Source organism: Monodon monoceros, unplaced genomic scaffold, assembly GCF_005190385.1.
Source record: "Monodon monoceros isolate NGI ecotype Baffin Bay Population unplaced genomic scaffold, NGI_Narwhal_1 Super_Scaffold_22, whole genome shotgun sequence".
Taxonomy (NCBI): Eukaryota; Metazoa; Chordata; class Mammalia; order Artiodactyla; family Monodontidae; genus Monodon; species Monodon monoceros.
Genome location: NW_021703779.1, coordinates 120,321,042 through 120,348,362, shown reverse-complemented (window position 1 = coordinate 120,348,362; position 27,321 = coordinate 120,321,042).

Here is a 27,321-nt window from a genome sequence, read left to right as displayed (position 1 = left end):
CATGTAAGTGAGGCGCCATTGTTGAGTGGCGCACAAAGGGCGGGATTGGCGTGTTCTCGTTGTCATTTGTTTCTAGTACTTTTTAAATTTCCTCTTTGATTTCTTCAGTGATGTCTTGGTTATTTAGTAGTGTACTGTTTAGCCTCCAGGTGTTTGTATTCTTTACAGTTTTTTTTCCTGTAATTGATGTCTATTTCATAGCGTTATGGTCAGAAAAGATAGTTGATACGATTTCAATTTTCTTAAATTTACCAAGGCTTGATTTGTGACCCAAGATATGATCTATCCTGGAGAATGTTCCATGAGCACTTGAGAAGAAAGTGTATTCTGTTGTTTGTGGATGTAATATCCCACAAATATCAATTAAGTCCATCTTGTTTAACATATCATTCAAAGCTTGTGTTCCCTTATTTATTTTCATTTTGGATGATCTGTCCATTGGTGAAAGTGTTAAAGTCCCCTACTATTATTGTGTTACTATCAATTTCCCCTTTATGGCTGTTAGCATTTGCCTTGTGTATTGAAGTGCTCCTATGTTGGCTGCATAAATATTTACAATTACTATATCTTCTTCTTGGGTTGATCCCTTGATCATTATGTAGTGTCCTTCTTTGTCTCTTCTAATAGTCTTTATTTTGAAGTCTATTTTGTCTGATATCAGAAGTGCTACCTCAGCTTTCTTTTGATTTCCATTTGCATGGAATACCTTTTTCCATTCCCTCAATTTCAGTCTGTATGTGTCTCTAGGTCTGAAGTGGGTCCTTTGCAGACAGCATATGTATGGGTCTTGTTTTTGTATCCATTCAGCCAGTCTGTGTCTTTTGGTTGGAGCTTTTAATCCATTTACATTTAAGGTAACTATCGATACGTATGTTCCTATTACCATTTTCTTAATTGTTTTGGGTTTGTTACTGTAGGTCTTTTCCTTTTCTTGTTTTTCCTGCTGAGAGAATTCCTTTAGCATTTGTAGTAAAGCTGGTTTGGTGGTGCTGAACTCTCTCAGCTTTTGTTTGTCTGTAAAGGTTTTAATTTCTCCATCAAATCTGAATGAGATCCTTACTGGGTAGAGTAATCTTGGTTATAGGTTTTTCTACTTAATCAATTAAAATATGTCCTGCCACTCCCTTCTGGCTTGCAGAGTTTCTGCTGAAACATCAGCTGTTAAACTTATGGGGATTCCCTTATATGTTATATGTTGCTTTTCCTTTTTTTTTTTTCCCCTTGCTGCTTTTAATATTTTTTCTTTGTATTTAATTTTTGATAGTTTGACTAAATGTGTCTCAGCATGTTTTTCTTTGGGTTTATCCTGTATGGTACTCTCTGTGCTTCCTGGACTTGATTGATTATTTCCTTTCACAGGTTAGGGAAGTTTTCGATTGTAATCTCTTCAAATATTTTCTCAGACCCTTTCTTTTTCCCTTCTTCTGAGACCCCTATAATTTGAATGTTGTTGCGTTTAATGTTGTCCCAGAGGTCTCTGAGACTGTCCTCAGTTCTTTTCATTCTTTTTTCTTTATTCTGCTCCCTGGCAGTTATTTCCACTATTTTATCTATTTTATCCATTCTTCTGCCTCAGTTATTCTGATATTGAGTCTTTCCAGAGCTTTTTTAATTTCAGTAATTGTGTTGTTCATCACTGTTTGCTCTTTAGCTCTTCTAGATCCTTGTTAACTGTTTCTTGTATTTTCTCCATTCTGTTTCTGAGATTTTGGATCATCTTTACTATCATTACTCTGAATTCTTTTTCTGGTAGGCTGCTTATTTCATCTTCATTTATTTGGTCTTGTAGGTTTTTACCTTGCTTCTTCGTCTGTAACATATTTTTTTGTCGTTTCTTTTTTTTTTTTTTTTTTTTGATGGGTGGTGCTGTATTCTTCTCCTACTGGTTGTTTGGCCTGAGACATCTAGCACCGGAGTTTGCTGGCAGTTGGACAGAACTGGGTCTTGGTGCTGAGATGAGGACCTCTGGGTGGCCTCACTCTGACTGATATTTCCTGGGGTCTGAGGTTCTCTGTTAGTCCAGCAGTTTGGACTCAGAGCTCCCACCACAGGAACTTGGGCCCAACCTCCGGCCTGGGAACCAAGATCCCACAAGCCGGTTGCTGGGGGTTCCTCCCATCCCCTTAGGTATCTGTGGTCCCCCACCACTGACTGGTAGGTGCCCTAGTTGTGAGGAGACGTGAATTCCGTGTCCTCCTAGTACACGATCTTGACTCCACCCCCTGGTTGACATATATCTTAAATCTCTTTTAATGTATAGTTTCCCCCACTTCTTAAATTATTTTTGATGAAACTGGATTCCTTTCCATGGTAGGCTGTAAATTAGCTCCTCTCAAAGATATCCACATCCTAATCTGTGGAACCATGGAACATTACCTTATATAGAAAAAAACAAAAAGAAAGAAAAAGAAAAAGATTCTGCAAATATAACTAAGTCAAGGATCTTGGAAAAGGGAGATTATTCTAGATTATCTGGTGATCCCTAAATACAATCACAAATATCCGTACACTTGAGAGGCAGAGTGAGATTTTACACACACGAAACAGGAGAATCCTATATGACCAGGGAGGCAGAGGTTGGAGTGATGTGGCCACAAGCCAAGGAATGCTGGCACCCACCACAAGCTGGAAGAGAAAAAGAACAGATTTTCTCCTAGAATCTTTAGAGGGGATTTGCCCCTGTTGATGCTTTGATTTCAGCCCAGTGATACTTATTTTAAACTTCTGGCCTCCAGAACTGTGAGAGAATAAATTTCTCTTTTTTAAAGCCACCGAATATCTGGATATTTGTTACAGTTGCCATAGTAAATTAATATATTTTCCCTGACGGATTCCTTATAGTCTGTTTTTTGCTGACTTCTTCCCTTTGATTCTTTAATATGTTCTTCTGGTTTCTTTATTTTCTGTTCATTGGTATTTCTTTTGCAAGATGATTTTATAAGTGCTTTGTATACCTCTACTAATGGTATATTATCTCAGGTTTTTTCTCTTTAGTAATTTTTTTAGCACCTATTGTTAAGTATTGCTTAGATCCAGTTATTCACTAGGGATTACTAAATAGGTAAAATCTCTGTGATAGGCACTTTATATATATTATCTTCAGTCAGCAACAACCTTGTATTTTTGGTATTATATAATCAGAAAGCTAATAAAAGAACCAAATTTTGAAAGCAGAGGATTAAAATCCAAAGTCTGGGATATATCTATAATGCTTCACTTCTACCAGGAATCTTGAGTCAAACAGAGCTGAGAATTAGACATGTTTAGATGACAGCTCCCACCGCCACTGTCCTCAGTATCTATTATTCACTCATTTAGATGGAGACTAGATGTTTCTGTGGGGAAAACATTTCTCACGTACATGTTATAGGTAAAATGTGTGCATTAGAGATCCTTAGACTTTAACATGTTTTTTAAAGGTTGTATTGACCCAATTTTGAGGCTCTGGCTAGAGGCTAGTCAGTTCTCCTTCTTGAGTAGCTACTTAAGTCCACACCCTGACCACTTTGTTTATCAGGCTCTCACACTCTGGGCCACTATGAACCTGCTCTAATCACCCCTAGGCCCAGGTACAAGACAACTAGGGACAGCCTTGATTCCCAGGAGTACAAGAAGTTATTCAAATCCGCCAATACACAGGGAGACCCAAAAACCTAGATAACCCCACTCCACTTGCTATACATAAGCTTCCCTCTAGAATGCCAGCTTGCTGTTACCTTGCTCCCAGATACAACCTGCTGTATGGCCCTGCCTAGCAGCCTTCTCTCATTCAGACTTGTAAGTAACAAAGAGTTCTTCCTTTCATCTATCCCAGTGTCGGTGTGTTGTGGTCCATGATCAAAAGAATCTTTAAATATTATAAGAAAGACTATTCTAGCTTTACATAGGAAAGATAAAGCTAGGTCATTCTTTGACTTGTTTTTCTTTTTTTTGTGTGTGTGTTTTTTTGTGTGTGCATTTTTTTTGTTTTTCTTTTTTAACCACCCATAACTTTGCATAGACCTTTAAAAGTTTTTTAAAAATCTCACAGTTATTATTTTATTTTGATCTTTCTCTTCACACTAACCCACTGAGTAAGGCAGAATAAGGATTATTGTTTCTACTTTATAACTGAGGAAAATAAGTCTTCAAACAATGAAGTGACTTGCCTAAAATCAAACAGTTAATAATGGACAGAGCTGGGAATTACAAGATATTGTGATTCTAAGTCACTGTTCCATCATGTAATTTCCAATGGTCATCTACCTATCCATCCATCCATCCAACATTTATTGAGCATATATTATAAATCAGGTAAACGCCAGGCTCTGGGGGATACAGAGGTGAATCTGGAACGATCTTTGCACTTAAAAGATCAGAAGAAACAGACATGGAAAAGAAAATTATAATACAGTGCATTAGATTCTATTAGAAAGTACTTGGTGCTCTAGAGGGTCATAGGTGGGGTCTTTACCCCAAGCCAAAGGAAAGTTTTCCATTACCATTGAAGACTGAACAACATGTGACAGTCATGTAGCAGTCAGGTACATGGTCCAAGAGAGCAACATTCCATTCATTTCCCCAAACACTTCATAGAAACCATGCCAAGCATTCAGCTTTAAAGATTAACACCACAGTTCCTTCCTTCAAAGAGTTTATTAGTTACTAGGGGAGACAAGTATGTACAAAACATATTACAATAAAGTGTGATAAGTTCAATGAGACAAGAATGTACATGTTACAGTGGGGGCACAGAAAAGGGGTAACGAACTCTACCTGAGAGAAGAGAAAAGAATCACAGACAGCTTCCCAACATAAGTGACTGTGATAATGTCTTGAGGAAGGAAAAGATCTTCCACAGCTAAAGATATAAAGAAGAAACCGCAATGAGATGGGTAGGAGGGGCAGAGACATGGTATATTCAAGACCTATGCCCTGGGTAGGCAACCCACAAAAGGGAAGATAATTACAATTGCAGAAGTACTCCCCAAGGAGTGAGGGGTCCGAGCCCCACATCAGGCTCCCCAGCCCGGGGGGGTCTTGCACCAGGAAGATGAGCCCCAGAAAAATTGGCTTTGAAGGCAAGCAGAGCTTTTGGGAGACTCAGAGGCTGGGGAAAATAGAGACTCCACTCTTAAAGGGCACACACAAAATCTCATACACTCTGGGACCCAGGGCAGAAGCAGTAATGTGAAAGGAGCCTGGGTAAGACACACTTGCTGATCTTGGAGAGCCTCCCCAAAGAGGCAGGAGGCAACTGGAGTTAACCCTGGGGAATAGATGTTGACAGCATGCCATTTTCGGAGCTCCTCCTACCATGAGCACACTGGTGCTGGCAACTGCCATTTTAGAATCCTCCTTCTAGCTTATTAGTGCCAGGACCTGGCCCCACCCACCAGCTGATCTGATGCTTAAAGAACTCAGGAGAAAAATGAACACAGTAAGAAGTTTAACAAAGAGTTAGAAAACATAAGGAAGAACCATACAAAGCTAAAGAATACAATAACTGAAATAAAAGTACACTAGAAGGAATCAATAGTAGATTAAATGATACAGAGGAATGAATTGGTGAACTGGAAGATAGAGTATTGGACATCACTCAAGCTGAACAGACAAAATAAAGATTTTTTTTTTTTTCGGTACTCGGGCCTCTCACTGTCGTGGCCTCTCCCGTTGCGGAGCACAGGCGCCGGACGCACAGGCCCAGTGGCCATGGCTCATGGGCCTAGCCGCTCCGTGGCATGTGGGATCCTCCCGGACCGGGGCACGAACCCGCGTCCCCCGCATCGGCAGGTGGACTCTCAACCACTGCGCCACCAGGGAAGCCAAGAATTTTTAAAATGAGGATAATTTAACAGACCTCTGAGACAACATCAAGCATACTAACAACATTCACATTATAGGAGTCCCAGAAGAGAAGAGAGACAGAAAGGGGCAGAGAACATATCTGAAGATATAATGGCTGAAAATTTCCCTAACCTGGGAAAGGAAATAGACATCCAGGTCCAGGAAGCACAGAGAGTCTCAAACAGGATCAACTGAAAGAAGGCCATACCAAGACACATTATAATTAAAATGGCAAAAATGAAATATAAAAATAGAATATAAAAAGCAGAAGGGAAAAGCAAAATATTACATACAAGGGAAGTCTCATAAGGCTATCACTTGACATTTCAGCAGAAACTCTGCAGGTCAGAAGGGAGTGGCACAACATATTTACAGTGATGAAAGGGAAAACCTACAGCAACTTCTCTACCTGGCAAGGCTTTTATTCAGATTTGATGGAGAGATCAAAAGTTTATAGATAACCAAAAGCTAAAAGAATTCAGCACCACCAAACCAGCTTTACAAGAAATGTTAAAGGGACTTCTCTAAGTGAAAAAGACAAGGCCACAACTAGAAATATAAAAATTATAAAAGGAAAAAACTCATTGGTAAAGGCAAATATACAGTAAAAGTAGTAGATCAACCACTTATAAATCTAGTAGGAAGGTTAAAGCTAAAAGTAGTAAAATAGTGTATATCCACAATAATTAGTTAAGGAATACACAAAACAGACACAAAATATGTAAACATGGGGCAGGGGGGAGTAAAAATGCAGCGTTGTTAAAATGCATTTGATCTTAAGATCAATATCTTAAAATAATCATATATATGTATATGTGTGTGTGTATATATATATATATATATATAAGTTGCTATATATAAAACTCATGGTAAACACAAACCAAAAATCTATAATAGATACACACAAAAAGGAGTCCAAACATAACGTTAAAAATAGTCATCAAATCGTAACAGAAGAAAGCAAAAGAAGAAAGGAACAAAAAAGATCTATGAAAACCCCCAAACAATTAACAAAATGGCATACATACTTATCTATCAATAATTACTTTAAACTTAAATGGACTAAATGCTCCAACCAAAAGACACAGAGTGGCTGAATGGATACAAAAACAAGACCCATATGTATGCTGCCTACAGGAGACTCATTTCAGATCTAAAGACACACACATGTTGAAAGTGAGGGGATGATGAAAGTTATTCCATGCAAATGGAAATGAAGAAAAAGCCAGGGTATCAAAACTTATATCAGACAAAATAGACTTTAAAACAAAGACTGTAACAAGAGACAAGGAAGATATTACACAAGGATCAAGGGATCAATCCAAGGAGAAGATACAATAATTGTAAATATGTATGTACCCAACATAGGAGAACCTGAATACATATAGCAAATACTAACAGACATAAAGAGAAAAATTAACAATAACACAATAATAGTAGGGTAAGACTTTAACTCCCCATTTATGTCAATGGACAGATCACCCAGACAGAAAATCAATATGGAAACACTGGCTTTAAATGACACATTAGACCAGATGGACTTAATAGATATATAGAAAATACCCCATCCAAAAGCAGAAGAATACACATTCTTTTCAACGGCACATGGAACATTCTCCAGGATAGATCATATACTAGGCCACAAAACAAGTATCAGTAAATTTAAGATTGAAATCATATCAAGAATCTTTTCTGACCACAGCAGTTTGAGACTAGAAAGCACCTAAAAGAAAAAAAATGCAAAAACACAAAACATGGAGGCTAAACAATATACCACTAAATAACCAATGGGTCACTGAAGAAACATACACTGCTGTACATTATATATGAAAATTGTTAAGAGTAAAGCCTAAGAGTTCTCATCACAAGGAAAAAATTTTTTTCCTATTTCTTTAATTTTGTATCTATATGAGATGATGGGTGCAGATGTGCACTAAACTTACTGTGGTAATCATCTCATGATATATCTAAGTCAAATCATTATGCTGGACACCTTAAACTTATACAATGCTGTATGTCAATTATATCTCGAGAAAACTGGAAGAAAAAAAATTTTTAAGTATGCTTGTGTAACCACAAGGAACTGCTAGCCAGTGAGAGTACTACCTCACCCCACACTGACTAACTACATAGAGGTCACGCTCTTAAAATAGCCAAATGGTACACTAAGTGATTTTAGTGCTTGGCACAGGTCTTTGAAAACTTCTGTGCTTTGCATCAGAGACTCCCCTAGTAAAAAATTATTTGATTAGCTCCATTGTTTCTGGCCTACCTCTTTAAGGTCACCTGGGATTCCCTATCAAGGCTGGTACACTTGCCTCTTGGCAAGGTACAATACCACTCAGTAGTTCTGTTTAGGGACATGAACACAGGGAAAGAACTGAACATGTCACATTACAATTTTGGAAACAACAGTACAAAAAATGAACTGAAAAGCAATGTACACATTTCCAGTTCACAACACTGGTAATTCTAATTTCTAGTAAGATAAAAAGAAGCCAAACTCTCAGCTCAGATTCATTTCACAACATTATCACTTCAGCCCTTTCCTCTTCAGTGGCCCTGACCTTGACTCCCCCTCCCATTGGTGCACTGCCTGGCAGGACTATGAATCATGCCAGAAATCAGATGGATCCAAAGAAAGACCTGACATTCCTCATAAAAGTAATTTGGGAAGTGTATGTACAATGACCATAATGCTAATGCTAAGTGGTGTGGAACATTTATTTTCACATTAAGAGCAAGTTTCCTCAGGCACCAGAAAAATCCCTCTAGTTATGTAAGTCAACGTAGGACTTCAAGAAAGGACAGTGATAAAAGGAAAAGGAGAGTTGGCAAGTGTATGATATGTGCAGACATATAATGGATAAGTATGATTGAAAGTGGACTTTGATGTTTTTGCCAACTACTTCAGTATCCTGATTTTCATACAGCACACACACTCCTGTCACTCATTCTGGAGATTTTAAAAACATTTTTTTTCTTTCCAATATAAAAAAGAGACTTCAATTTTTTGAGTTTTCATTTTAAAGCTTTATGTCTGCAGTTCTCCCCACCTGAAATTACCTCCACACTCACCCATCTGCCCAAAACCTAATGTATCTCCAACATCTTCCCATACTCAGCTGTCCTTTCATAGAATTTCTAGCACAGTTATAAGCAGTCCCACTTAGTAACGCCTATGATTATTTTGCTTCAAATCCTTCAAGACTCAACTCAAGCTTCTGGTAAGCCCTCCCTGACCCTAGGAAGGGAATTATTTAGTTGCCCTGCTTTTCTTTGCATAGTACCCAATCTGTGCTGTTATCCTAACATTTAACATACTGTAATTAGAGGTCTGTAAATCTGTATCCAGAAATTGCCTCAGAAATTTATTATGGCAGTGAACTTGTTTGATCCATATGGTAGAGTACCTAGTACTTGGTAAGAAATCAGAAAATGACTTTGTGAAATTTTTTTTAAAAAGAGCAATGATATAAGACAAACCTCTGGGAAATGTAATGAAAACCAAAGAGAAAATTCAAATACAAAAATATGGAAACAGGAAAGATTCTACTACTGATAATAGATATAGAGGAGATTTTGTTAATACTGAAGAAATTCTTTAGGAAACAAATGATTTGTGAGAATATAAAAGCTATCAAAATTGGCACAGGAAGTAGAAAACTTGGAAAGACTAATAATCATGAAAGGAATAGAAAATGCTATCAAAGCTCCTTTAAAAGGCTTCAGGCCCCCCCTCCAAAAAAAAAAAGCTTCAGGCCCACACAGTTAGTGGTAGAGTTCCTTTACACCTTTACACCAATGGTTCCCAACTGGTGAGTGTGTGTTTGGGGGAGTTGCCCTGCAGAGGACATTTAGCAATGTCTGGAGACATTTGGGCTTGTCACAATTTGGGGGAGTGGGTGCTGCTAAACATCTGCACAGGACAGATCCCCACAACAAAAAAGTACCCAGTCCAAAATGTCAGTAGTGCCAAAGCAGAGAAACCCTGCTCTACACTTTTAAAGAAAAAGTAATTTCTATGCTATGTACAACATTCCAACATATAGGAAAAGAAGGAGAGCTCCTTAAAGCAGCTTCCAATGCAAACATTACTCTGATACCCAAATATGAGAAATACCAAAAAGATATAGGCCCCTGTAGATTGATTTTATATATATATATATATAAAACAAAAAACACCAGGTAAAAGAATAACAAGTCAAATTTAGCAGCATATATAACATATTTAATAATGGGTTTTATTAGTTGTGGTAAGAACACTTAACATGAAAGCTACCTTGTTAAATTTTTGAGTGCACAGTGCAGTATTGTTAACTATAGATACAATGTTGTATGTCAGATCTCTAGAACTTGCTCATTTTGTACAACTGAAACTTTATACCTGTTAAACAGTAACTCTGCATTTCCCCACCCCCAAGCCCCTGGCAACCACCACTCTACTCTGTTTCTATGAGTTTGACTACTTTACATTTGTCATATAAGTGGAATCATGTAGTACTTGTCCTTCTGTGTCTGGCTTACTTCACTTAGTATAATGTTTTCCAGGTTCATCCATGTTGTCACAAAGGCCTCTTTTAAGCCTAAATAATATTACATTACACTTTTCTCTATCCATTCATCTGTCAATGGACATTTAAGTTGTTTCCATATCTTGGCTATATTGTGAATAATGCTGCAATAAACACAGGAGTACAGATATCTCCTTGAGATCCTGATTCCAATTCTTTTGGATAAATACCAAAGTGGGATTGGTGGGTAATATGGTAATTCTAGTTTTAACTTCTATATTTCTATATATTTAAATATATTTCTAACTATTTAATTTCTCTACTCTTGCCCATAATGGCTGCACCATTTTAAATTTCCACCACACATTAGATGGTTCTAATTTCTTCTCACCAGCACTTGTTATCTGTTGGGTTTTCATTTTATCTTTTGATTTTTTTGATAATAACTAAACTAAACTAACAGTGTGAGGTGATAGATCACTATGGTTTTTATTTGCATAACAATGATTTTTTAAATTCCTGAAATGAATGATTATACAATATTTGAAAATTGATTAGTATAATTAATTACATCACTTGGAAATTTTTAATTCTTTTTTCAGTTATTTTTATTGTGGTTAAAAATATAACATAAAATTTACTATATTAACCATTCTTAAGTGTACAGTTCAGTAGTATTAAGTATAATTACATTGTTGTACAACAGATCTCTACAACTTTTTCATCTTACAAAATTGAAACTCTTATACCCATCAAACACTAATTTTCCCTCCTTCCTCCCCACAGCTTTTGGCAAACACCTTTATACTTTCTGTTTCTATTACTTGACGACTTTAAATATTTTACATGAATAGAAATATCTAAAGGACAGTATCCATCCTTTTGTTTTGTTTTATTTTGGCTGCACCACACAGCTTGCAGGATCTTAGTTCCCCGACCAGGGGTTGAACCTGGGCCCCCCGCAGTGAAAGCACTGAGTCCTAACCACTAGATCGCCAGGGAATTCCCAGTATCTGTCATTTTATAACTGGCTTATTTCACTTAGTGTGACATCCTCAAGGTTCATCCAAATTTTAGCATGTGACAGGATTTCCTTCTTTTCTGAGGCTGTATAATATTCCATTGTGCATATACCACATTTCCTTTTTTCCAGTTTTACTGAAATATAACTGACATAGAACATTGTGTAAGTTTAAGGTGTATGTGATGACACATTTATATACTGTGAAGTGATTACTATAGTAGGTTTAGTTAACACCTTCATCATGTCAGATAATTATCACTTCTTTTTTGTGGTGAGAACATTTAAAATTTACTCTCTTAGCAACTTTCAAGTATATAATACAGTATTGTTAAGTGTAATCACCAGGCTGGAATTTTGTACCCTTTGTCAAAATCTCCCCATCTTCCCCATACTCAGCCCCTGGAAACCACCATTCTACTCTCTCGATGGAACTTCATGATAGAGTCTGAGAAGCAATTAGTAGGATCCATGTCCCTCTAATGTCCTTTGAGAGTCCTATCTGCTGCTCTCCCAGCCTCTTTCCACCCCCCAGTACTGGGGTAAGACAGAAATAGGCCTCTTTGGCAATGTCCCATGTATCTGGGGAAGGGGGGTGCTCATTCATGCTCTCACTTTCCCAAGCAGGAGAAATCATGGGCTGAGAAAGTCTTGCTTGGCACTGAGCTGTGCCACCTTGGGGGAGGAGGTGACAGGGATAAAGTTAAACTGGTCCCCTTACTCTCTCCAATGGGTCCAAACTCGTTTGGTTTCTTTTTGTTTGTTTTGGGGTTTTTTTTCAGCTCCAACGGTGTGTTGGAACTTCTCTGATGGAAACCAAGACTTCCACAAAAGCTCTCTTGTCTGTGGGTGACTGTCTAAGACAGAGTTCTCCAGGGGCTCCTGGATGGTGACTGAGAGGGGCTGGAGCTGGTTCATGGGTCACTACAGTGTCCACAGCCACTACTGAGGTCAATGCACAATTACTCAATGCACAGGTGGGTGAGACTCCTCTCAGTTCCCTTGGTGTATGGTGCTGGATCCCACAGTTCCCACAAAGGGACTTTTGTCCATGGATAGGTACAGAATCGTTGATGTTGGAGAGGGGGGATACAATGCGGGATGTCTTCTTCAGCCATGTTGCTGACATCACCCCCATAGGAAGCTTTAAAATGAGAAAACCTTCCCAATAGAGAAAATATTTTTGGTAAAATTAAAAACGTGTTCCTGACAAAGTTCTTAGCAAATGAGAAATAAAAAGGTCTAACATAAATGACAGCCAACATCACAATTCTTTGTAGAACATTATAATACAGACAGGCCCATTAAATTAAATAGTATTTGAGCAGAAGCCTGAATGAAAGGATAGAAGAAGCCATCAGAAGGTCTGGGAGAAGAGCATTCCAAGAAAAAAGAGGACAGCCAATGCAATAGCCCTGAGTGTGATTGGAGTAGTTAAGAAAAAGCCAATAGATCACTGTGGCTAGAGTGTAGTGAGTTAGAGGGACAGATTTTATTCTGAGAATAATGGGCAGCCGTGAAGGGTTTGAGCAGGGAGTAATATATGATCTATATTGAATATATTCTGGTTTTCTTCATTAATTAACAGTACTACCATTCTCCCAATCAGCCACAAAGGAAACATCGAAGGCATCTTCAGCAGCCCCATGTACATTCCATGTACAATTGATCGGCAAGGTTTGCTGATTCTACTTCTCCAATAACTCTTTTAAGTGGCCCTTTCTTTTCAGCCCATTGCTACCGCCTAGGTTCATGCCCCATAATCTCATGTGGACCACTGCAATTACCTTCTTAATGGGTCTTATACCACCAATCCAGGCATCATGCTGATGAGAGTTATCTTCTTGAAATACATAAGGGATACCCCGTTTCAAAAACCTCAGTAATTAATACTTCATAATAAAATCCAAGCTCTTGGGACTTCCCTGGAGGTCCAGTGGTTAAGACTCTGCACTCCCACTGCAGAGGGCACAGGTTCGATCCCTGGTGGGGGAACTAAGATCCTGCATGCTGCACTGCACAGCCAAAGGAAAAAATAAATCCAAGCTCTTTAACTTAACATTCAAGGCCCTTCTTGACCCTTGCTTACTTTTGCAGCCCCATTTCCCCTTTCATAGCAAGGATGTCAATCCCTTCTCTGGACTAATTACTAATTTTTCAAATACTTTGTGCTGTTCCCTGCCTCTGGTCCTTTGCTTGTGTTGGTACCTTAATCTCTCTAGGACTGACTTCTGGATTGACAATTTCTGAAAGTGTCTTACCATTTTTCTAAATATCAAGGAGCATAGCATCTCTCATATGTGCTCCTAAGAATTGCTTCATGGTATATTACCAAAAAAACATATTCTGTTCTTAAATATGTTTAGAAAACACTGGGATAAAGAAAGTTTGCAGCTTTCTCTGTTGCAAAACTTCAAAGATTTTAACATGTATTGACAACATCAAGAAGGGTACTGAACAGACGATTTTCTATTTAAACCATGAAACCATTAAAGCCATGAAACAATTTTTTAAATGAAATATTATGCGGAACTAGTGTTCTATGGGATATGTTTGCTGAAATACTGAAAAGGTGATTTCTTATTCTCTAAAATGAATCAAAGTTTCTATGGATTTAAATCTACTCTGTGAAATGATAAGCCTCAACAAAGCTACAACCATCTCTGAGATTTTGAAGTCACCAGAATTCATTCACATTTCATTTAAGAGAATTCCATTTGACAGCTCTCAGCAAGTTCAGTACAATAGCAATCTCAGACAGTAATCATGTATCAGATTAATCCAAAAACTTACTAGAAGATACTTATAATGAAATATACAATGTGTTAATGTTGCTACTGGGAGTAAGCTCAGAATTATAAAACTACAGTGCATGATTTCCATTCCTTTTTTCATCAAATATATACAGCAGCTCACTTCTCTTGACTTTACTCACTCAGATGAGATTCTCAGAGCCATGTAAAATTCATGCAGAGGAAAAGGATCAAATAAGATCAAATGACAAACTGTCTGACCCCAGCATATCCCTACATATGTTGATAAACATCTCCAAACAAGAATAGGACCAAATCCCCTCCTAAGCTCTGTATGCTTCTCAGTGTGTGGGTGTGTGTGTTTGTGTGTGTATGAAAATACATCTTGGCAGCTTTCCAACCCAACCAGCCTTTAAATGGTAGCCATTAAAATAAACCTTCCAGCTGGCTGAACCGTTTCCTATAAAGTCTCTTTGTATATAAGGACATGTCTTTCATCACTCTTTGTTCATAATACACATGCACTCTGAACTCTAGTTAGCAGTTTTGCCAATTTATACAAAATTCAGTACCCAATACTGTAATAACTGCCTTGGCTCCTTGCCAATGCCACCTCAGTCATCATTCTTGGGCAAAGTAATCCAGATCCTGAGATCAAACTGTTCTCAGACAAGGAAAATATAAAGAGGGTTACATCCTGATCTTTTAAACTCAACCTAAAGTCAACCACGTTGTACACATCCTTTTGATATTCATCCCCTTTTCCTTGGCAAAGATATGTGATGGCAATGTACAGGTCCCAGGCAATGAAACATGATCTAAGACAATAAGGTAGCTCCATACCTATTTGACAGTGATTAATGTTGAGGTTGGCATGTGACTCAGTTCTGGCCAGTGAAACGTAAGGAAGGTCTGCAGGGGTTGAGGGGGTTGGGTGTGGAGGGGTTCCAGAAAAAACTTTTTTCCTGATTTTTTCTGAGGACACAGCAGCTCAGATTCAACTTCTTTCTTCCTGCTTTTGTATGCAGCTGTGAAGACAGGATGCTTAGAGCTGTGGCAGGCATCTAGTGTGCAAGGGGGAAGCAAAGATATTCACAGAATAGAAGACCCAGTCTAGAGCCCTGAAATCATTAAGCTGGATTAACCTGAAATTGCCTAGCCCAAAATTCCAGTTATGAGATTAACATACACTTATTGTTGAAGCTACTTTTAGTTGGGTATTCTATTACTTGCGTCCAAATCATCTTAACTGAGAAAACCTGATTTCACAAACGGGGCTTTTGCCTGTTCTCATGCCAAGCCCCCACCTCATACCTAGTTTGGAAACCATGACGCAATATGATTCTTGTGTCAGGGTACCCTCTTCTGTTCACTATCAAGTATTTCAGTTCCTCCAGGTATGAGATTCCACTGTCATTCACTTATTTCACATTGTCTTCTTTGAGCCAGCATTTTTCCAAGTCGTTTCCTCCAAGACTTTTCAGAGTCTGGAATACTGACCTGATCTCTGTATGCAAATATGGGTCACCGTAACTTGCAGCCAGTCTACCTGGTTTCAAGTGAAACCTTGATTATACTTTCTGCTGCTACAACCTATCAGTGGCATGCCTGTCTATAGGATAAACTCCAATCACTACCTGGCCAGGTGGAGGAAATGGGTCACTGGTTTTCAATCTAGGAGAGTAGGTTTAAATTTTGGATGAATATTACAATCACCTTGGGAGCTTAAAAATCATCCAGTGCCTGGGCCACACCCAAGAAAAATTAAATTAGAACTTCTGGGGGTGGGGCCCAGGCATCATTCTTTTTTAAACTATACAGGTGATTCCACGTGCAACCAACATTGAAATTCACTGATTTAGGAGGTGAGAATGTGTGTTAAATGCAACTGGAAAATTCCTTTAAACTAGAATGCATCTCTCCCCAGCTATGTTGAAAACCCTGTCTTATAGGTCTCTGTCCTCCTACCCATCCCCACAAACAACCTGAGAAATTTCTTCTGTTGCTTACTACACCTTGCCTACCAAGTGAGCCAGAGCAGTGGTTGAAGAGTTTTGGGACTGCATTTGGTCAGGCAAGAAGCTGTAAGAACTGAACAACTAAAAATTATCTCTCCAGACTCAGGGAAACGCAAACTTTAAAGAGTCAAACTGAGGTTTGTTTGACTATAGACAGGGTACTCATAGCTACCACAGTGTTCTCCAAAATTGCCTGAAAATAAAACTTAGTGTACTCGTTACAGATTCCTGGGCCCCAACCCAGAACTACTGAAGTAGAATTTCCTGGGGGAAAGGTCTGGTAACTTATGTAGTTAACAAGTTGTCTCAGGTGATTCTTAGCAAACACATTTTGAAAACACTACATTACTGCATATTTTGCAAATTTTATCTGTTCCAGATAACAGGATTCAACTTATCTGGCATACGGTCAAACCCCAGAAGGTAGCACTGAATTCTGAGAATAGAAGGAGGCCCTGAAAGCAATCAGAAAATTAATTCCCCTTATTTAGAAAAACATATCCATTAAAGTGTGTGTATCTACCCTCACGATCTCTGCTAGACCCAAGAGAGCCTGACTCACGGCTGCCTGAGCTGTTTCTGAGTCTACACATACCCTCCACTGCCCTCATACACAGCTTGATTGGAAATGTCCTGATCAAACTGGGTCACAGAGCTGTGGCCCAGCGGGAGCACTGAAAATCACTATGCCACTCTTCGCAGACCCCTTGCAATTGAGGAGGGCCAAGGGACCAGTTCTGGTCAACTGACTGTGGGCAAGTGGTTTTACCAAAACCATAGTGGCAGAGCAGTCTGTTAGGGCACACCTAATGAGGGTGCTTTAAAACCAACCTATTACCTCGTTCCAGCAATTATAAACACTGTCAGTAATATATCATTCATCCCTGAAAAAAAAAATATTTTGGTGGCCTTAAAGTTGTAAATAATCGCTGTGGTTACTGTTGAGTTTTAATAGTATATAGCTTAGTTTCAAGTCAGTACTTTGTTATTACTTATCCTTTAAGAAATATCATATTCTACGTGGAATTTAGTTTGGAGTATTGCCAGGAATACAGTCAGCTATGACACACAGACTCAGCTACACAAATTCCTTTTAAGGAGAGTTTGCCTGAGTTTGGAATCATTTGACCTCCTCAGAGCAGAGTTCTTGTCTCCTGTGGTGCTACATATCCCTGTGTTTAAGCAGTGGATACAAAATAAACCATGATAGCACAGTGACTGTGAAGACAAAGACTTAGAACTTGAGTTATCCCAAATCTCTCATTCTGTGTGACCACTGAACATTTTAACTTGTGTTTAAAAATTTTTTTTCACTGCAGAAATACTGAACGGCCCCTGGAATCAAGCTTAAAGGAACAAAGACGTGGATAATATTCTAATTTCTACAATTTACTGTGAAATTAGATTCTTTAAATTTCTACCAGGGACTTCCCTGGTGGTCCAGTGGTTAAGACTCCGCGCTCCCAATGTAGGGGGCCTGAGACTGTGCACTGAAACTAGAGAAGCCCATGCACCGCAACAAAGACCCAGCACAGCCAAAATAAATAAATTGACCAATTAATTAATTTAAAAAATCTCTACCAAACTTATCCTTATGTTTAAGATGCTTCCTAATTATGTATAAATCTGTCATTTCTTACTAAAAAGCTTTAAAATTGAAGCTAATAAATGTATTCTTCAATCAACTATGAGTGAAAATGAATATGAGAAGACTGATTTTGATGAATCATTGACATATTTTCAGAAATCAAAGTCACAAACTGTAATACTATTTTTAGTTATTATTTATTACTGGATCATACCAATATGTAATTGTAATTTCTCCCTCTTTTCAAAAACCACATTTGTATAAATATGAAGTATTAATCCATGACTTTTTTCTGTTTTTTGCACTAAAATATTTTACATTTTTTTATATTGGTTTGATATGAAAATCACAAAAAGAATTTCACTGGTTGCTTTATTTTCTGGCCATATTTCTTATTAATTTTATTACTGAAAATTATTTATTAATAAGTAAATTATTGCTTATTAATAATAAAATTTATTATTCCTGAAAATAATTTCAAATTTATCCAACCCAGGCATCAAATATACCAGGTAAACCACTGCTCTGAGCAGAAGTAAAGTGCATTGTCTCTTTTGAGCTGAGAAGTGAAAAGCCTTTGCTTAATTCTAACCCTCAGTGTGATCACAGAGGCCTCCTGTTGAGATGGCAGAGCCACAAGATGGAAACCAACTGGCTGTCTGAAGTACTCTTGGAAGGGAACTGGTCTGCAGAGTGGACAGAGCAGCAGCCGTCTATTTCACATGTAAATGAGAATACTTTTACGTGTTAAGCCACTGAGATTTCAGGATTTGTTTGTTATCACAGCAAAGCCTGGACAATCCTGACTGATAGATAGCTGAAGCACAGTTATCCCTTCCTCAGGTAGGATGATACGGTCAGGTTTAGTGTAACAAAACCAGGAGAGCAACCCAACTTTTCACTTCTGGACACTTTATCTTTGAGCAAGTCTGGAAGAGAAAATACTATGGAAAGAACATATTTATATTATGTAGGTATATTTTATGCACAAGGACTGCAAAGTTCTTGCTTAGTATTAACCCTCAGTTTTGTGTTGGCCTGAAAAAGTGATACCTCATTCATTCAGAATCATTCATTTAGAATCATTCTGAAAAGGGGGTTTCTACACTGGGGGAGGGGGTGTACATCTAGCTATAGAGACCAAGTTGGTGATCAAGAAATTGTCATCCTGTCAAGTTTTTACCATTCACTGTGTGACTTTGACTAAATCACATTCACTCCCTAAGGCTATCATTTAAGCAGCTTTGTTACAAACAAAAGAAACCTAGTTTGACTAACTTAAACAAAAGTGATTGAGAGGATACTGGGCTAACTCACCAAAAATTAAAGGAAGAGCTAGATAATCAAACCTTGGGAAGGATGGGAATCAGAGTAGCTCTGGAGATTAGAGCAAAAGGAACTCATGAACTTCCTCTCCAGGGTACTGCTGTCAGATGACTTACTTCCAGCCACTTTCTGTCTCTGTATATCTCTGTGCAAAATTTAAATTCCTGAGATAGGGAATCTCCTTGGCCCATCTTGAGTCATGTGCCCAGCCTAGAGATCCTGGGAGCTAGTGTAGTGGTCCAGCCTAGTAGTCCCAGGGAAATGGGGAACAGGGGAGGTTTGCAGGGCAACAGAAAGCGGTTGAACCACAAGAGTGTTGAGATAGATAGATAAATAGATAGACTGATTAATCATAGATATAAACATATGTGTGTGTGTGTATATATATGACATATATGGCATACATACTGTACATAATATATATATATATATGACATATAGGTATATATACATCGTGTGTGTGTGTGTGTGTATTTGGAACTTTCTCATCAAATGAAAACTTATATGAAAGCTGTAGTCAGTGGCCTCCCACGCACTTCTGAAAAAAAAAGAGCAGTTGAAAACCACTTGACTAGATATTGTCTAATATCCTTTCTAGTGTCATGTTATTTTAACCATTTTGATGAAAATCCTTCTGACTTAAAGAGTTTTTTGGTTTTTTAATATGTTCAACTCCATTTTTAGAAGACCCAGGGTCACGATTGTGAGCATAAGACACTGTCATGGACTATAAGAATGCAGTGTTTTTGCTTCCTCCCTTGAGCCCAGGATGTCAACTGTCACTACTGCTGTCAGTATGTCTGACTCATGTACTGTTCAGCCTGCCTTCAGTGTGCTGTTTCTGTGGACTTATGAACTAAATAACAAACTGTTAAGACTTTAGGGGAGAAAAAGATGGAAGTGGTGTCATGAAAAGTGCCTGAACTTATTAGAAAACCTATATTTTCGTGCCACTGTCATTATGTATTAACCATGTGACTCTGAGCACACAACTTTCCCTCCTCCACCTCTGTCTCTTCCAGTGCAGGTGAGATTATGTGTGCCTGGCACAGTGCCTGGCATACTGTGCTCCTCAAAGCATGTAAGTGAGTAGAACCTCAGATCCTACTAGGTCTATGATTTTATATGGCAAAATGTTTACTTTAGCTATTATGATTGTGGTATGTTTAAAACTGACCATAAAGTTTGCTAAATTCTTACTCTAAATATCTATTGATGTGGGTAACTAACATCTAATGATCACATACAATATGCAGTGCATTTTAAATATGCTCTTATTTAAACCTAAGACTATATGAGAAAGGTGGTATTATTCATATTACAAGATAAGAAGAGTGAGGTTCAGGGACCTGAACTGATTTTCTCAAGGTCCAAGGCCTTAGGGAGTAGGGATAGATCTCTTTCTTTAACTTGTAGAAAGTCTGCGGAAATAAACTTAAGTAATGTATGTGAAAGGGATGTCAAAAATGAAAATGAAATACAAGCAGAGGGTAACATCATCATAATCATCCTTATTATATGTGGGATTGTAAATTAAGAAAGGAAAAGTTCTTGAGTGATGGCCTGAGGGGCTCTACTCTGAAATAAAGGGCATAGGACTCCCTGAGGACTCTCTGACATCTGTCAAGGTTTCTCAGACTTTTTTTCTTTTCTTTTTTGCATCTAGGGAAGCTGAAAGAACCCTAAGAGCCACCTCCGAGTTTATGAAAAACCATGCATAAATGTGCAATGCCTGCCTACAGCCTACTTATTTCAATCATGTACACTTCATCCAGGGGACACCCCAGCAAAAGAAGAAAATGACAAATCATGCTCCATCCTCTGTCAACAGCTCTTACAGATATTGTGACACTTAGTCAATTAATCAAATTCACTGGAACTGAGTTCATCCGAAGTTTGCAACAAAATCATCTCTGGCAAAAATTAATTTTGCAAAACTACTCCGCATTGAAATTACCTGCAAGTAAACCCTAACTTAGCCATTTTTGTCTACCCTGAGAGATCTCCTTAACATTTGGATCCTGGGGAACAGAAGATGGACTAAAAATCTTTCCTTCACCAGCTGGCCTGGGCTCTTTATACAAATCAGTGCACTTCCTCCACTAGTGACCTGTTCGGCATGTCAAGGCTGGAGATAGCTCTTGCTAAATCATTTTTTAAAGCCATAATGCAACCTTATTCTAGACCTGTACTGTCCGATATGGTAGCCACAAGGTCTTGAAATGTGGCTAATCGAAACTGAAATGTGCCCTAAGTATAAAATGCACATCAGATTTCAAAGACCAAGTAAGAAAAAAGGATGCAAAATATCTCACTAATACATTTCTCGGTAATATTGATTACACGTTGTAATGGTAACGCTTTACACATACTGTGTTAAATAAAATATATCGTTAAAATATTAATTTATTTTATTTACTCCATTTCTTTTTAATTTTCAATGTGGCTACCAGACAATTTAAAATTGCATATGTGGTTCACATTATTTTTCTTTTTGACAGGGCTGCTCTAGAATAATGGATACCTACTTGCTTTATTTCTGCTTATTATTTTTTTTTTTTTGCGGTACGCGGGCCTCTCAGTGTTGTGGCCTCTCCCGTTGCGGAGCACAGGCTCCGGATGCGCAGGCTCAGCAGCCATGGCTCACGGGCCCAGCCGCTCCGCGGCATGTGGGATCCTCCCGGACTGGGGCACGAACCCGTGTCCCCTGCATTGGCAGGCGGATTCTCAATCACTGAGCCACCAGGGAAGCCCTTACTTTTTTTTTTAATAGATCTTTATTGGAGTATAATTGCTTCACAATACTGTGTTAGTTTCTGTTGTACAACAAAGCGAATCAGCCGTATGCATATTCATGTCCCCATATCCCCTCCCTCTTGCGTCTCCCTCCCACCCTCCCTATCCCACCCCTCTAGGTGGTCACAAAGCACCAAGCTGATCTCCCTGTGCTATGCGGCTGCTTCCCACTAGCTATTTTACATTTGGTAGTGTATATATGTCAATGCTACTCTCACTTAGCCCCAGCTTCCCCCTCCCCCCTGCGTCCTCAAGTCCATTCTCTATGTCTGCGTCTTTATTCCTGCCCTGCCACTAGGTTCATCTGTACCATTTTTCTTTTTTTAGATTCCATATATATGTGTTTCTGCTTATTACTTTTGAAGGACAAATACAGACTTCTAAGACCAAAACCCAAAGTTAAACAAAACAAAACTATATCCCCACTTTCTTGGTGTGCATAAAGGAGCTTTGCAACGGAATAAGCAAGCAAATAGGCTGGTGTATGAAAACTGAAACCTGGCACATAATATTTTGTATAATAAAGAGCACTAATTCATCATGAACCTGCTATCAGTTTGGCCTTCCTCTTGTGTTCATCCTGCTATTTAAATGTATCCAAAAGAAAATGGAAAAAAAGTGTTATTTGACATAACTAGTAATGCCCATGGAAAACACTCTTTTGAACTGACTTTTACTTCAAGATTCTGGAATCATTTTCACCTTACTTTGTAAAATAAGAAGCGATCTGATGTCAACCCATTCCTTTTTATATGATGAGATGGAGAACTAGACAAAGTAAGCAACTGGCTCAACATTACCTTGTTAATAAATGATAGAGACAAAATCTCAATTCATTTCTGTCACCCGATTCGAATTTCTTCTTATTAACATGGCACACTTAACTATTTCCAAATCGTCCTTTTTCTTACCATAGAAACATAAGCTTCAGTTGTTTTCAAAACATCAAACAGTTGAAAATGAACCACTAGTTAATTCCCTCATAAAATTCACCTCAGAAAAGGTCTCCTTACTGTAGAATATATGGATAGGACATGAAATATGAGGATTTTTCACACAATTAGACATAGACTTGGAAGTAGCCTGCATAGCATTCTTACCTGTTGATTCGTAGCCTCCAATTCTAATGGGAAGAGTGCAAATGTAGTACGTCTGTTTTGCTTGCCTTTTACAATTTAAATGCATCTTTCTCCCCAAACTGCTGAGATTGTCAAGGTGTATGACCCTTTGTCTGCTTGACAGTCAAATGAATTTAAAACTTTTTCACACACAGAAGCATGCATTGCTTCAGCTTCCAAATAATTTGAGCAGATTTGGGTTGTTTTAATTCATTAATTTTAATATTTAACTCAATACATTTTGATATCATTGGTCACTGAATTAATGAAGTCCCTATATCCAGAAATCTTAAACCTTCCCAAGTTAGTGTTTTTCTTTTCCAATAGTATATTCCTTTTTTCTTCTGAATAAATCCACCATTGATATCTATTATTTTGAAACATTTCAGGAATACAGAAAGTACAAATAATATAGAACCCAAGTATCTATCATCTAAATGTAAAAATGGTCATATTTAGCCATATTTGCCTCAAATTAAGAAATATTATGGTAAAATACATATAACATAAAATTTGCCATTTTAACCAATTTTAAATGCACAATTCAGTGGCATTATATTCCCAATGTAATTAATGTTGTGCAACCATCATTACTCCCCATTTCCAAATTTTTATCATCATCCCAAACAGAAACTCCATACCCACTAATAATGCTCCATTCCCTTTTCCCCCAAGCCCTTGGTATCCACTAATCTACTTGTCTCTATGACCTATAATAGGTACCTCATATAAGGAGAATCATACAACATTTGACGTTTTGTGTATGACTTCTCTCACCAAGTATAATGTCTTCAAGGTTCATGTTGTCGCATGTACCAGAATTTAATTCCTTTTCATGACTTAATAATATTTCATTGTATGTATATACAACATCTTGTTTACCCATTCAGTTGCTGATGGACACTTGGGTTATTTCCACCTCTGGCTACTGTGAATAACGCTGCAGTGAACACTGTTATACATGTACCTCTCTGAGTCCCTGTTTTCAGTTAGGAGCGGAATTTCTGGGTCATATGGTAGTTCTATGTTTAACTTTTTGAGGAACAATCAAACCGTTTTTCACAGTAGCTACTCCATTTTAAATTCTCATCAGCAATGTACAAGGGTTCCAATTTTTCTACATCCTTGCCAATACCTGTTATTAATATTATTACAGCCATCCTAGTAGGTATGAAGAGGTTTTAATTTGCATTGTGGATTTGATTTGTATTTCCCTAATGACTAATGATATTGAGCACTTTTTCATGCGCTTGTTGTCTATGTGTATACCTTCTTTGAAGAAATGTCTATTTAAGTCCTTTGCCTATTTTAAAATTGGGTTGTTAGCCTAGTTGTTGTTGAACTGTAGGAGTTTACCTGAGATTTTTAAAGAAATAAAATGTTAAAAATCTAGTTGAAACCTCCTCTAGAGTCCTCGCTAAACCCATCACCTCACTCCTTAAACTCATCCAGAAGTGACCACTACAGTGGATCCTTGAACAACACAGGTACGAACTGTGTGAGTCCACTTATACAAGGATTTCTTTCACTAAATACATACTACAGCACTACACAATCCACAGGTGGTTGAAATCGCGGATGCGAAACCACAGTTTTATCACTTAATTTTATGTTTTGAGATTTGTGTTAATACTTGTAGATCTACTTCATTAATTTTAATTTGCATGTGGTGTTCTATCATACAGTGATTAACAACTTATTTAGCCATTTCATACTAAAAAACGTTTAGGTAATTTTATTAATAATAATAATTATTATATTATTATGTTATCACCAACAATACTGAACATTTGTGTATGAAAGATACGACAGTGCTAGCTAAGAATGCAGACTCTGGAGCCAGACTTCCTGTGTTTTAATCCCAGGTGTTTTGCTTATTACTAGCTAAGCATACCTGGGCAAGTTATTTAATCTTTCTTCCTTGCTTTACTATCTGTAAAACAGGGACAACAACAGTGCCTATCTCATGAAGTTGTTGTGAAGGTTAAGTGAGACAATTAAGCACTAAAAATAGTTCTTGGCATATAATCATCCCTCCATAAATTTTTACCTGCAAGAGATACCTAGAAGAAGAATCGCTGCGCCATAGAGTATATGTATTTTCAACTTAACAAGAAACTGGCATATTGCCCTCCAAAGGAAGTATCAGATCTTCTAATTTTACCAATCTGATGAATATGAAATGATACTGCATTGCTGTAATTTGCTTAGCATCTCTTGAGAAATACAGACCCACCACTGTTCTCTTATCTAATGCCTAATTATATATTTTCCCCCCTATTTTCTTTTGGGTTGTTTGATTTTTTCTTATTTTTTTGTAGGAGCTCTTTATATATTGTGGTTATTAATATTTACCAGTAATATGCTTCACACATTTCTTTTCCAAGTTTGTGGTTTAACCTTTTATTTTCTCAGAGTATTTTTATTTAATTGTACAAAGGTTTCAAATTCTCATGTAGTCAAATTACCAGTCTTTTCCTAGGCAGTTTGTGTTTATTCTGCTTAAAAAATCTTTGCATACCTGGAGGTCACAGAGATATTCTCTAACATTTTTATCTAATGACTTCAAAGGTTGCTTTTTTAAAAAACATTTATTTAATACATATGAAATTTATCTTTGAGTATGCTGTGATTTATCTTTGAGTATGCCGTAAGTAGGATATGATTTTTTCCATATGGGAAGCAATTGCCCTACCAGCATTTACTGACAATATTCTTCTTTCCCCACTGAGTTTTACTGCCACCTCTTATACACCAAGTTCCCTGATGTGTTTCTGTCAGTTGCTGGGCTCTCTAATTCTACTACATTGGCCTGTCTATCCCTGCACTGATAATACATTGTGTTAATTACTACCATTTTGTAATAATTTGTGATATGTAATAGGACTCAGTCATCTTCAAAATTATCTTGCATCTCATTGGCTCTTTTTAATTTTATATGTTAATATATGTTTCACAAATGCAATGTACTTATTATGTGACAGGTTCTGTTCAATGTGCTTTAAAAACAGTAACTCATTTGTTCTTTACAACGAACAACACCATGAGGTACTACTATTAACATCTGCATTTTATGGATGAAGAGACTGAAGCACAGAGAGGTTAATTAATTGCCCAAGGCCACAGAGCTTATAAGTGACAGAGGCTGGACTTGAAGCCAGTCAGTCTGGCTCCAGAGTTTGTGATCTTAATCACTATGCAGTGTTCTCTCTCATGTGAATTTTTCAATATCCATGAAACAAATCCAATTATAAATTTAATTAAAATTACACTGAATTCCTATATTAATTAGGTCAGAATTAATATCATTTTGGTAGTGAGTCTTCACATGTATAAACTAGGAATCATTTTCTAGTTACTGAGTGTGGCATAACCACCGGTTCCTGTGTAATATCCATACTGCCTTCTTCCTAAGTAACAAAACTCCAATTTTGTTCAGGGTAGCAATACCCTTAGGGGAAAAATTACATTTCACAGCCTCCTTGCAGGTAAGGAGGGCCATGTGACATAGTTCTGGCCAATAAAATATAAGTGCAAGTTGCTGGGCAACATTTCTAGGAAAGCTCTTTGAAAAAGTCAGACTTCACTGGCACTATTTTTCCCCTTCATCCTTCCCTTTCTTCAAACCTATGCTATACGAGATACTGAGCAGCCATCCTTTGACTATGAGGATGATTAAGGTCACGTACTAAGGATGGCAGAGTGGAAAGCTCAAGGAAGCCTAGGTCCCAGAGAACATTATGCAGTTATTGTACCACCCTAAATCAACCACCTCCAGGGTTCATTTTCTAGGAGAGGAGTAAAAGATTTTCCTTTTCTTTCTTTTTTTTAAAATTAGTTTACTCAGTGTTTCCTGCCATGAACATCTGAACACAATCCCTAACTGATACAAAAGTCTCTTTTTATGGCCCGTGATGATTAATTTTACACATTAACTTGAGTGGGCTAAGGGATGCCCAGATAGCTGGTAAAACATTATTTCTGGGTGTTATCTGTGAGGGAATTTTCAGAAGACATTAGCATTTGAATTAGTAGTCTGAGTAAAGAAGAGTGTCCTCACCCATGTGGTGAGCTTCATCCAATACCTTGAGAGCCTGAATAGAACAAAAAGATGAAGTAAGATGAATTTGCTCTCTGCTTGAGCTGGAATATACATCTTCTGTCCTTAGGCATTTGTGCTCCTACTTCTCAAACTTTGGGACTTGCACTGGGACTTAAACTATAAGGTTTCAGTCCCTTAGGCTAGGAGTGGAACTATACCATCAGCTTTTTTGAAACACCAGCTTGCACACCGCAGATAGTGGGGCTTAGCCTCTATAATCATGTGAGCCAATCCCTCATAATAAATCTCTTTCTCTTTC